Source organism: Pinus tabuliformis, chromosome 2_2 (genome assembly GCF_031772625.1).
Source record: "Pinus tabuliformis cultivar Carrire ecotype Pingquan chromosome 2_2, CPIR1, whole genome shotgun sequence".
In the NCBI taxonomy this organism is placed as follows: domain Eukaryota; kingdom Viridiplantae; phylum Streptophyta; class Pinopsida; order Pinales; family Pinaceae; genus Pinus; species Pinus tabuliformis.
The window spans coordinates 844,546,883-844,557,529 of NC_142300.1; the positions used below are offsets into that span (position 1 = coordinate 844,546,883).

Genomic DNA, 10,647 nt, shown 5'->3' on the forward strand with positions numbered 1-10,647 from the left:
GACCTGTAGATTGTGTGAGTTGATTTTTGTCAATGGAGGGGTTCATAGGGTCCTCATTTGTATAATTTTGTCCATGGATGGATACCCCATTTCGCCTGTCATTATCACAATCGCTAATACTCTCAACATTCTCTTTCCCAAGAATGCCCTGGTTTGCATTATGTACAAAGGTTTGATTGTAGAGTCCATCGAAGACAACAAGTGTAGCAAATAATAACTTCTTTGTGGCTATACCCGGCAAATTCGCGGCCATGGAACTCGCTCGTAGAGTGTGAAGTTCCGAAAATGGAGTTGGTGGAAATCATAGGTGTAATGATAGATATCACGAGAATAAAGATAGAGTTATTAGACAGATGTCACAAGTCAGTAAAAATGGTAGACAAAATTGTGAGGTTAACTGATTTAAAAGAAAGGCCTATCAGCCTAAATATATAATAATCAGCTACTGCTCGTAGACTTGAAGCTCAGAAAATAAACTTGGAAGTACAGACATTAGATATATTATAAGGGGCATTACATGGAACATATCCCAATCAGGCTGCATAAACTCTCCCAAGAAAATGTTGTTGTAGGCTACAGAAGCAATATGAATGGTATGTGATGTAGGATCCCTTGGCCAGAAATCATCAGAGGCTCTTATAACAATAGTCTGTTTGGAACTGTATAAACAATTAAATACAAATTTGTTACTGTTACGGTCAAGGGAGAGAAAATATTGGTCAAATTGTTTGTTTACTACAAGCAAGCATACACAATTCTATGGCACTGACTTGTAAAGACCATCAAGATTATGACTCATACAAGAAATTATCCCATTATCAGGGAAATTTCGAGCAATAGAAGCCTCCATTGCTTGCTGATACTGGTTGTCCAATTTAACACGACCACCATGGCCTACACCTAATGTCTCGATAATATTATGGATGTCCACTTTGACACCATTAATGCTAGCACTTGCTAGATACGAGTGGACGTCATCATAAAATTTAAACGCAATTTTGGGATGGAATAAGCCCAATCCATTTAATTTTATGCATTCTAATGCTTCGTCTGGTTGGTGAAGAAGAATCCCATGAGGCTAACTAGGGAATAACAATTTTGAATTATAATGCTCCATTCTAGAAACATCAGGCTTCACTCCTCCCTAGTAACTAGTGATAGCATGCCAAAAATAAATTTACTTGGAATAATACAAATTTAATATAAATTGAGAACAAAGTAGCATGCCAAATCAACTATGGAGGAAAGTAGTCTGCATATACAAATTATAGTTTAAATATATCAACTAGTCACTAAACAAAGAATGTAGCTTATGAATTCAGGAGGCAAGTGCTAGAATGAAGGGTTTGGAGCATATAGATAAATAAGGAGTATAATTGAGTAATTCCTAATGGACAACTAAGGTAGCTTACTTTAAATTGTGGGTCTTCTTTGCTTCTATAACAATGTATCTAAGGCCCAAAGCAGGATCCTCTTGTCTTTGACCAGTCTTTCCATCTTTTAGAAACTTATAATTCTCTTTTACATGTGTCAGCCGATTTGCAAAATTGAATTATGAGCCCATAGAATGTTTAGAGTTCCACTAGAAAATTGAGCATCAAAATGAAATTATCTTCAGATTATAAGAACTTTGAGAATAAAAATGAAATTATCTTCATATTGCAAGAAGATTCAGGATCAAAAGGAAATTATCTTTAGATTTCAAAGAGAGATGAATTATTGTCTTCAAATGTCATATTTGAAGAAAAAAGAAGGTCAAGCCTACTTTGTTGTATTTCCAACTGGAGGAGGCTTTGCATTAGAGTCCATTTCAACAGATTTCCAGCCATCATCAAGAAGTAGAAACTTTGGAGGGGTGCCCCCTTTCTCTAGACTGTTAAAGAAATACAAAAAAATCACAAACATTTGGAACTAGACCCTTAGGATAAGGTCACAGTGTAACTACATCTCGACAAGAGTTGATATACGATTACAGAACATAAAAGGGGGGTGGGAAAAATAATATAACTTTCTAAACCTTGTTTTACACCCTCAGTTGTGACATCTGTGGAAAATGCGTCCCATGTACACCACCCAAACCAATTGAGTATATCAGGTAACTGCAAGAGAAATATTCAAATCATAAGACTACAGAGAACCAACGAGAACTTATAATGACTTAGTAAAAAAATACATGGATATGTGTCATTCTCAATTAAAAGTCAAGGCGAGCTAAATGTTTTAGCACATGGAACAAATTCAGACACCATTGGAAAGAACCAAGCTTCAATTCCATGAGAAATTATCGTCTTTCTTTCACGATGGGCAAAGGTTTAAGAGTGCCTCTCAACAGCCCTACGCTATCAATAATTGATGTTAATCATATAACATTGATTCTGAAATATGAGAAGTTCCAAAAGAGAGAAAGTTAAATAAGAAAGTTTTAGAATGCCTCTCAACAACCCTGCGTTATCAATAATTGATGTTAATCATATAAAATTGATACTGAAATTTGAAAAGTTCCAAAAGAGATGAAATTAAATAAGAAAGTTGAAACATGGAAACGTTCTCACTCTACTGCACTAGTAATCACTTCATATGGATCCGTTCCAGCACCAACAAAAACTAAATAAACTCCTTGAGTTGTCTCAACAGCAGGATCTCCTGGAATGCCAAATACGAAGTAAATTCAAGAGAAAATCAGAATGTCTATTTTACTCCAGGGAATTGAAAATTGAGTCATATTAAGAATTTTATTTTATACCATTCATAATCCCTGCAATTCTTACCGCTTTCCAGACATATTTCAAGCTCATTGTTTTCATTTCCTTGCAAAACTGCTCTGAAAGATCCTTCCAACAGTGGCAAGAAAACAATATAGATTTTTGGCTCTCCAATGCCATCGCCCACACCAGTGCTCAAAGGTGAACCTTCACTACCCTCAACTAGAAAAAATTGAGTCTCAAATCGGACATCTCTCCCATAGGAGCCCATCCTCTGTGTCATACACCAGAGCTTGAAGTGGAACAAAGACATAAAACGAAGGCCTTTGCAAAAATACATATAAAATCATCCATCGTAACCCATAGAAAAGAATTGTGATCAGAATAACCAAAAAAGTCCCCAAAAAGTGCACTTCTTGCACTATCAGAATGCATTGTAAACGTCTTGCACATTGAAGTTGACATTTTCTGAATACAAGACACTGAAGAAAACATCCAAATTGAAGACAAAATATATCCTAATACAGTAGTCTCCTACATGATATTTTATTGCATTATTAAGCATGTAATCTTCAGTATGTCCTTCAAAAAAACATATCAAAAGTTCAAAACCAAAAAACAAGAGATCCAAATATCATTATGGTGTTTATTATCATACATGAACATGTAGTTTCTTCAGATATTAATGAAACTCATTCTTGACCAAATAATTTTGCAACTAAAAAAACATAAAACAATAGATTCCAATACCTAGCAGTCTAATTTGGGTTTTACATAAGTAGATCATGTAAACTATTAGAATATTGAAAAAAATAACAGTCAAAATGACCTTCAAATTAGGCTTCTAAATACAAGATCAAGTTCCCAAAAAAAAAGTGTAAAACACAAAAGAAAATCGAGGTAGGCTTCTGAATACAAGATCAAATTCTCCCAAAACAAAGGTGTAAAACACAAAAGAAAATGCAGCTATGCTTCTGAATACAAGATCATGTTCCCCCAAAAAGTTGTAAAACACAAAAGAAAATGCAGCTATGGTTCTGAATACAAGATCATGTTCCCCCAAAAAGGTGTAAAACACAAAAGAAAATGCAGCATTCTGTTGCTTAAGATGTACAGAACCAAAATACATTTTGTTGTAACAGAAAGACTAGTAAAATGTATCAGATCATTACCCCAGAGAAAGCCACATCAAAAAAGTTAACATAACAAACAACCTTCAAATTAAGCTTGATTTCGAACCCCTAATCTTCAGAAACAACAATTTTCCATGAACAATTTCATTGCAAGGAACAATTTCATTTCTGAGATAAGTGAGGGCATGCCAGGGAGATGAGGTCAGTCCAAATAGGCATCTGGTTGCCTGTGACCAGGTGGAATGTGTGTTCTAAAGATGCAGAAAATGATGTAGGTTGCAATAAGGAATATCATCAGAATCTGGGAAATATCAGATAGTACGTGGGAAAGAACAAAAGCCAGAAATGTGTCGAGCATATTAGAAGTCACTATAGGTAGAGAAAGTTACCCCATACCCCGATATGCCACAGTAACCCAAAACTATGGCAAGGGAACAAATAAAAAATGGGAAGTATCTAAGGACCACATCGCGAGCAGTGCAGACAAAACAAAAAACTACCAGATAGATATATAGTACTCCTCAAACCCAGCCAAATATCCATGTAGCATTACCAAAATAGTGCAAACCGGATCTACTTACCTTTGAGAAAAAACGCTACTCCACCACCATCAAAATCCCACACAGTCACACCAATATCCAAGCAGATCTTCCATTAGAATTCCCTCTCTACCGCAGCAGCTTCCAGAATGCCCAGGAAGGCCATAAAACTAGTGGCTCAAACTTGGAGTTCTGTATAGTCTCAATAGTTACAAGCTCTGTAACACCAAACTCCAGCACCCCATCTGTGAAGGGAAGGCACACCACTGTGTGGCATTAACACAAAGTTCACGAGAAGTCAATGTCTACTGAGACTGGTTTCATGCCTCCCCTATTACACCGTTTATCTCTGGATTTAGCTCCTTCATCCAGCCCACCATGTGGTCAAAGGATCGATTCTCCTGGATGAGCACCACTATTGTTTTTATAGGTTCGGGTATTTCCATCTTCAATCCTGTAGCTGCAATGTACAATAACACATGTAAACTTAGGGCTTTAGCTGGTCGTAACTCTTAGGATACTCTTTTAAGGATCAGGTTCTACATGAATCAATGAATGGGAACGTAAGGAAGCCTACCCCACCTGCAGTGTCATTGCCATTTATGCCTAGTCATTCTGCGATAATATCAGAAGGATGATCAATACCACTATGTAAGCAAGCCCATAGTGCAAGAAACATCCATCGTAAGTCTGAAGGCACTGCGGAGGTTGTATGTCATTTTTCGACCTGCATTAATGGAAGTTGTATAAATTATATTGGGGAATCCCCCAAATTCAACTCAACCCTCAATTTTTGATTTGCAAACCAGGAAATCAGGGGCAATTACAACTAGATCCAACCTTCAACCCATGAAATCGCCAAATTCAACTCTGCCCTCAATTTTCTATTTGTAAACCAGGAAATCAGGGGCGATTACAACTAGATCCAACCTTCAACCCACGAAATCGGGCGACTGCAAGCAAATGCAATCTCCCAAATCAGGTGAATCGGGCTTTCCATTGTTTATTGCCTTTTATTTTTTTGGGCTAAAATGTAATAAATATTTATTTTTTAAATAAATTTTTGGCTAACTATAGAAAATGGGTATAATATAAATATTTCGCCCCTCCAAAATATAAAACCCCTTAAATTTCTCCTTTGGTCTAAGATTCGCCCCTAAAATTTTCTATGAAACATATAAGAATGAATTTTTCCAGTGTCCGGCGGATTAGTCCACACAGATGAGACAACAATAGAAACCATTACAATACATCTTCAACAATATATGCACTAGAATAACTGAAGTAGTTCAACTATCCTAGTACAAGTTAAGAAAACATCCATTACAAGCGTTTAAAGAATAATCTTACAAACAAATACAACACATGCATGAAAATTTGTTGGCTTGTGATAGGCTTCTGAATTAAGTAAAACTTCAAAGACACATTCGTACACCATACATCACTAGCCCTAGCAATGGAGGGTTGGAGCCACTACTCGCTCCTCAAAGAAAATATTACAGATTCTTAAGGCTATGTGGAAGGAGACAAGGTGAAAAGTCCCCTGCATGTACAAATGAGGGGGTATATATAGCTAAGGGTGAAACTGACCCTTACGACTCTTAAACTTCCCTCATGACTGTTCAATGTACATAACTCTTCAACTTCATCCTTGCGTCTCTTAGACTTCCACGTTAAATTAAATTGATTACAACAAGTATGGCCCAAAGTAGTGATGTGGCTGAGATGACTCATGGCATAACCCAACATGACACTGCTGACATGAACATGATGACTGTGGTGTCCATGTCGAGCTGCTACGTTGTTGAGCGATGAGTACGATCTTGGTGTATCATATCTTAACCTTCGCATGCTGAAATGTGCGGTCTTTGATGGTCTTGGTATTTGCTTGATGGTTCATGCATGTGTATGTATCTCCTTCACTTGCTACTTGGTATGCTTCGCGTGTTTGTCCAACCACGAGCAAGTCTTCTAGCATGCACCCCTTCTTCATCTCATTCGTCATCGCGCCATGTTCCATTCATGTATCTACTTCTACAATCACTCATGACAAGATGACATCAAATCCAGAAATATCTTAATCTACCTTGATGCATTGTTTTCCATGATCAATCTGGGTGACCAAGAGGGAGGACACGGTACTAAGACTTCGCAGAGCATAGCTCGAGCTGGGATGCAGGGCTCTAGGGCACTATCAGGAAAAATTGCGTAGAGGTCACTATGAGGCTAATTTGAGCAGTCTGGGACAATATTGACATCTGCAAGAGAGGGTTCAGCTCGGAGGCAGAATTGCAAAATTTTTCTGCGAAGGTAGTTCGGGCAATAGGAAGCAGTGGTAGTGAAAGTTGTGTGGTTTATCGGAGGAATCCAGGATGAGGTTGTGGGAGTTGCTTGTCAGAATTGCGCAGTTCTGGGAGATAGTCAAGGTAGTGCATGACTGTGTAGTTTTTGGGCTAAGTAGAGTGTCGTGGAGCAGGAGGAATGTCAGTGAACTGTGTAGTTTTAAGCAGGAGAGGAGAGCAGGCCAGCTGGGGGACTGCCTGGAAAAACTACACAATTGTTTGGGACAGTACAATGATAGGAAGCATAGGCCTATTCCTCATGCCTGCACAGTTTCTATAGGCAGTGTGGGCAGGCAGGCTGGAAAAAGTTTGTGTTGTTTTGGGGATGAGTGCATCCCTGGGTCATAACTCAAGTTAGATCTTCCGACTGACTAGAGGGAGGCTTGCTAGATGGTCTTATGATAAGCGCAAACTGGAATGGCTTCTTGGAAAACTTCTGTGCAGATTTAAGAGATAGTCAGCTGGCTCATTTCTAGAATTGCACAATGCAAGCTTCCCAGGAGGACAACCTCAAGCTATGCATAGTTCTAGGTAACAATATAGGGTCATTAAGGTTTGAGACTATGTAACGCAGCTCAGTGGAGGTTTGGTTGATGGAAGGTTGTCTGGTCGACAAATTTTCGAGAAAATGGTTAAGTGTGTGAGCGAGCGAACTCATGTATATATGACCTTGTGAACACACACTTAGCATGAATCGACGACAAGACACCTCAAACCAACAAGACAATGTGCTCAGTGCGACCATTTAAAGGTGAGAGCGACAAGTGCGACACTTAAGATGGGTCATTGAATGATCATGATGACACTTGCACAACAATTTCTACAACTTTGTGTGTGAGTACAATGGGTGTTTACATAGTTGGAACAACTCATGCACACATGAAGCTACTTTTGTGTTTGCACACATGCATGTTACTGAAGACATGATGATAAGACAATGACAAGCAGTCCCGCAAACTCAACTAAGAGATGTACTTTGAAAGGTGTTCTTCACTTACTGTACTCACCCTCAAGATGATTATGCACACGATAGAGTTTGCATGCGGTCCTGATCTTTTTCCATGACTTGGTCTCTTGGTCCTTATCCTCAACTCCTTGGGAGTGTAGTCTCTTGGTCCTTATCCTCAACTCCTTGGGAGTGATCTTAGCTTGTCACCTTTTCCTGTAGCCATTGAAAGATAGATCAACGGAGTTTGAGCGGGCAGTGACTGTTGCTGGAATGAGGCCCTGGGAGGTTCATCTGCATAGTTTCCACATGCAAGACTAACATGATAGCTTGGACAACATTGCGCAGTTTTGAGGCACATGGAACTGCTATAGGAGTCTTGGGAGGACACCTCTACGCAGTTTTTGACTGTAGTGAGCTTGGGTAGCTAAGAGGAAATACTGCACAGTTTCTGGATGCAAGGCACTGTTGCGGGATGGGTTCCAAGAGGACACATCTGCGTAGTTTCAGGTTGCAAGGCAGACTAAGCAGCTGAGGGACAATACTGCGTAGTTTCTAATGACAGTGGCTTCCGGTTGGGGGAAGGACACTGGAGGAAATCACTACGCAGGGTTGGATTCCAAGGGAGGCTAGGGTCTCTACGCACTACGCAGTTCTAGTAGGCAAGGGAAAAAGCTTGAGGTTTTTAGAAGCAAAGTGCATAGTTTTGGGAAGCTGGATGATGCTAGCTCGCTTAAGAAATTGGCTAAGTGTGAGATCATGGGAACAAATGTAAATAGTGATAGGACTCGACTATGATCACACACGAACACTTAGTGATACAACGTAGACCATCCAAAATTTATAAAACATACTCTTCTTGATGCAACAACCTTCGCGACAAGAGTGTGTGAAGTGAGTGTGAAACATGTCTATGTAATGAAAACAACTCATATGCACAAGATTTCCCTTGAAGAAAAACAACATTCCCTTTGCCCAAAGATGACACGTGTTGCATAAAGATGAGAACATGAACAACTCTTAAGATCAAGGAGGGGAGCTTGAGATCATCAGCTTACCAACAAGTGACCAAGGAACGATCGATCGCAAGATCCAAGGTAGGCTCCAAAATTTGCATGCGAGCCAAAATTTTGGAGGGTGGTTGTAGCCACTACAACATGCCCTTAAGCATTGAGGACATAGACCAAACGAATGACGCCAAAGGGGTTTAATACCATTGGCCATAATTGTAATGAAAGGATTAAAATGAGCACATAATAGCATGCTTACATCCATAAGCAATCCCAATATAGCAAGGTGAAAGTAAAAGGCTAGAGCGAGAGTGTTCGTTGTATCGTGAACAATTATAAACCTTTTGAGGGAGAGCATGGCATAACATTTGCCACCACCCCATTAACACATGTTTCTCTTTAATCATATAAAAAATTAGCTAATATCCAACCTGAGAAAATAATTAAAAAAACATTAATCAATATATTCGTACTCATTAAAACAGGTTACCTTTTAATCATACAAAACATTAGCTAACATCCCACCCAAAAAAACCATTAAATCAATATATTTTATCAAATTAAAATTTAAATACAATAATAGAAAATCAAATCAATATATATATTTTATTAAATTAAATTTTCAAAAATATATAAATTAAAATACTAAAAAAATAAAACACATTTTTCTTAGTACCCAAAAGGACAACTAATAAAAACAATAGCCCGAAGAAAGGATTGACAAAGTTTTTATAAAATTGAGAAGCCTGTAATATAAATAATTCCAAGAAAGATTAACAATTTTTTTATAAAAAAAAATTAAGTATATATAAATTAGTATAATTTTATTAGTAGATATGACTATTTGATACGATTTTCTTGGTAAATGTGATTGGTATATGTGAATCATGTTATTTTTTTAAATTAATGATTATTTTTTACACAAAATGTTATTTGTATTTGATGATAATTGTATTATGTAAATGTAAAATTGTAAATATAAATCTAGAAATAAAAAAGTAATTAATATTTGAAATTTTATTAATTTTTGTGGAGGAGATGTCAAAAATATGCTAACATATTTGATTTATAACCATTAGACTTTTGTGATCCATATTGTAAAGAAGAACGTTTTTTTGATTAATCACTTCATTATTATTTGGTCGATCTTTCGAACCAACTAATGTGGTTCATCCTCAAGACAAAGATAAAAAAATCAATCAATCAGAATGAACATGGATAAGCTTAGGACACCAAAGTAATCAAAAAAGACCAACAATTGTGACAATGGGGTTAGGAATAATTTAAATTTAAATATTGGAAGTCAACAAAATAACTAAACAAATAAAATTTAACAAGGCAAATAACCACAACTTCCCTTTTATAAACTGAAAATGACTTAATAATTTAGTGAAAACATCTCATTAAATGATAAAAAATATTCTTTTTTATTAAATCTTCAACATACCTATAATATTTGTAATAAAAAAAAATCTAAAATATGACATATTCCTAAAATAGCAAAAGAAACCAGTATGAAAACAAAATAGCCCAAAACCAAAATCTTAGGATTTGAAGCTAACAAGGTCTTAGGGTTGGAACCTAACAAGGTGACTTAAAAAAAATTAATAATACAAATAGTCACACATCCCTATTCATAAGATGCAAATAAATTAATAAATTTATGACAACTTTAATGAAAAATATTAAATTTTTTTAATTAAATTTTAAATATACAAGTGATATTTATAATTAAAAAAAATAAGACTTATCTTATTGGTATTAAAGTGGTTTATCTCGAAATTAATAAAGCTTAATATATCCGAAGCTAAACGGATTTTAAGCGAAGATCATAGCGTTGATATCAAATGACGAGATTCGATATATAGCATCCACAGGTCAAGGAGTTATCTCAATGTTAGCTGCTCAGTTTCAATATTGTGAGAATATATATTAAATACAAATATTCAGCTCGGTTCGGTTAGTGCCTGCTTAC

The 10,647-nt window shown here is 36.7% G+C and overlaps 1 pseudogene; it reads right to left on the minus strand.

Annotated features, from left to right (window-relative positions):
• Window positions 1–442: 442 nt before the first annotated feature.
• On the minus strand, window positions 443–3,042 carry LOC149195613 (putative galactinol--sucrose galactosyltransferase 1; annotated as a pseudogene).
• Between the last annotated feature and the right edge of the window lie 7,605 nt (window positions 3,043–10,647).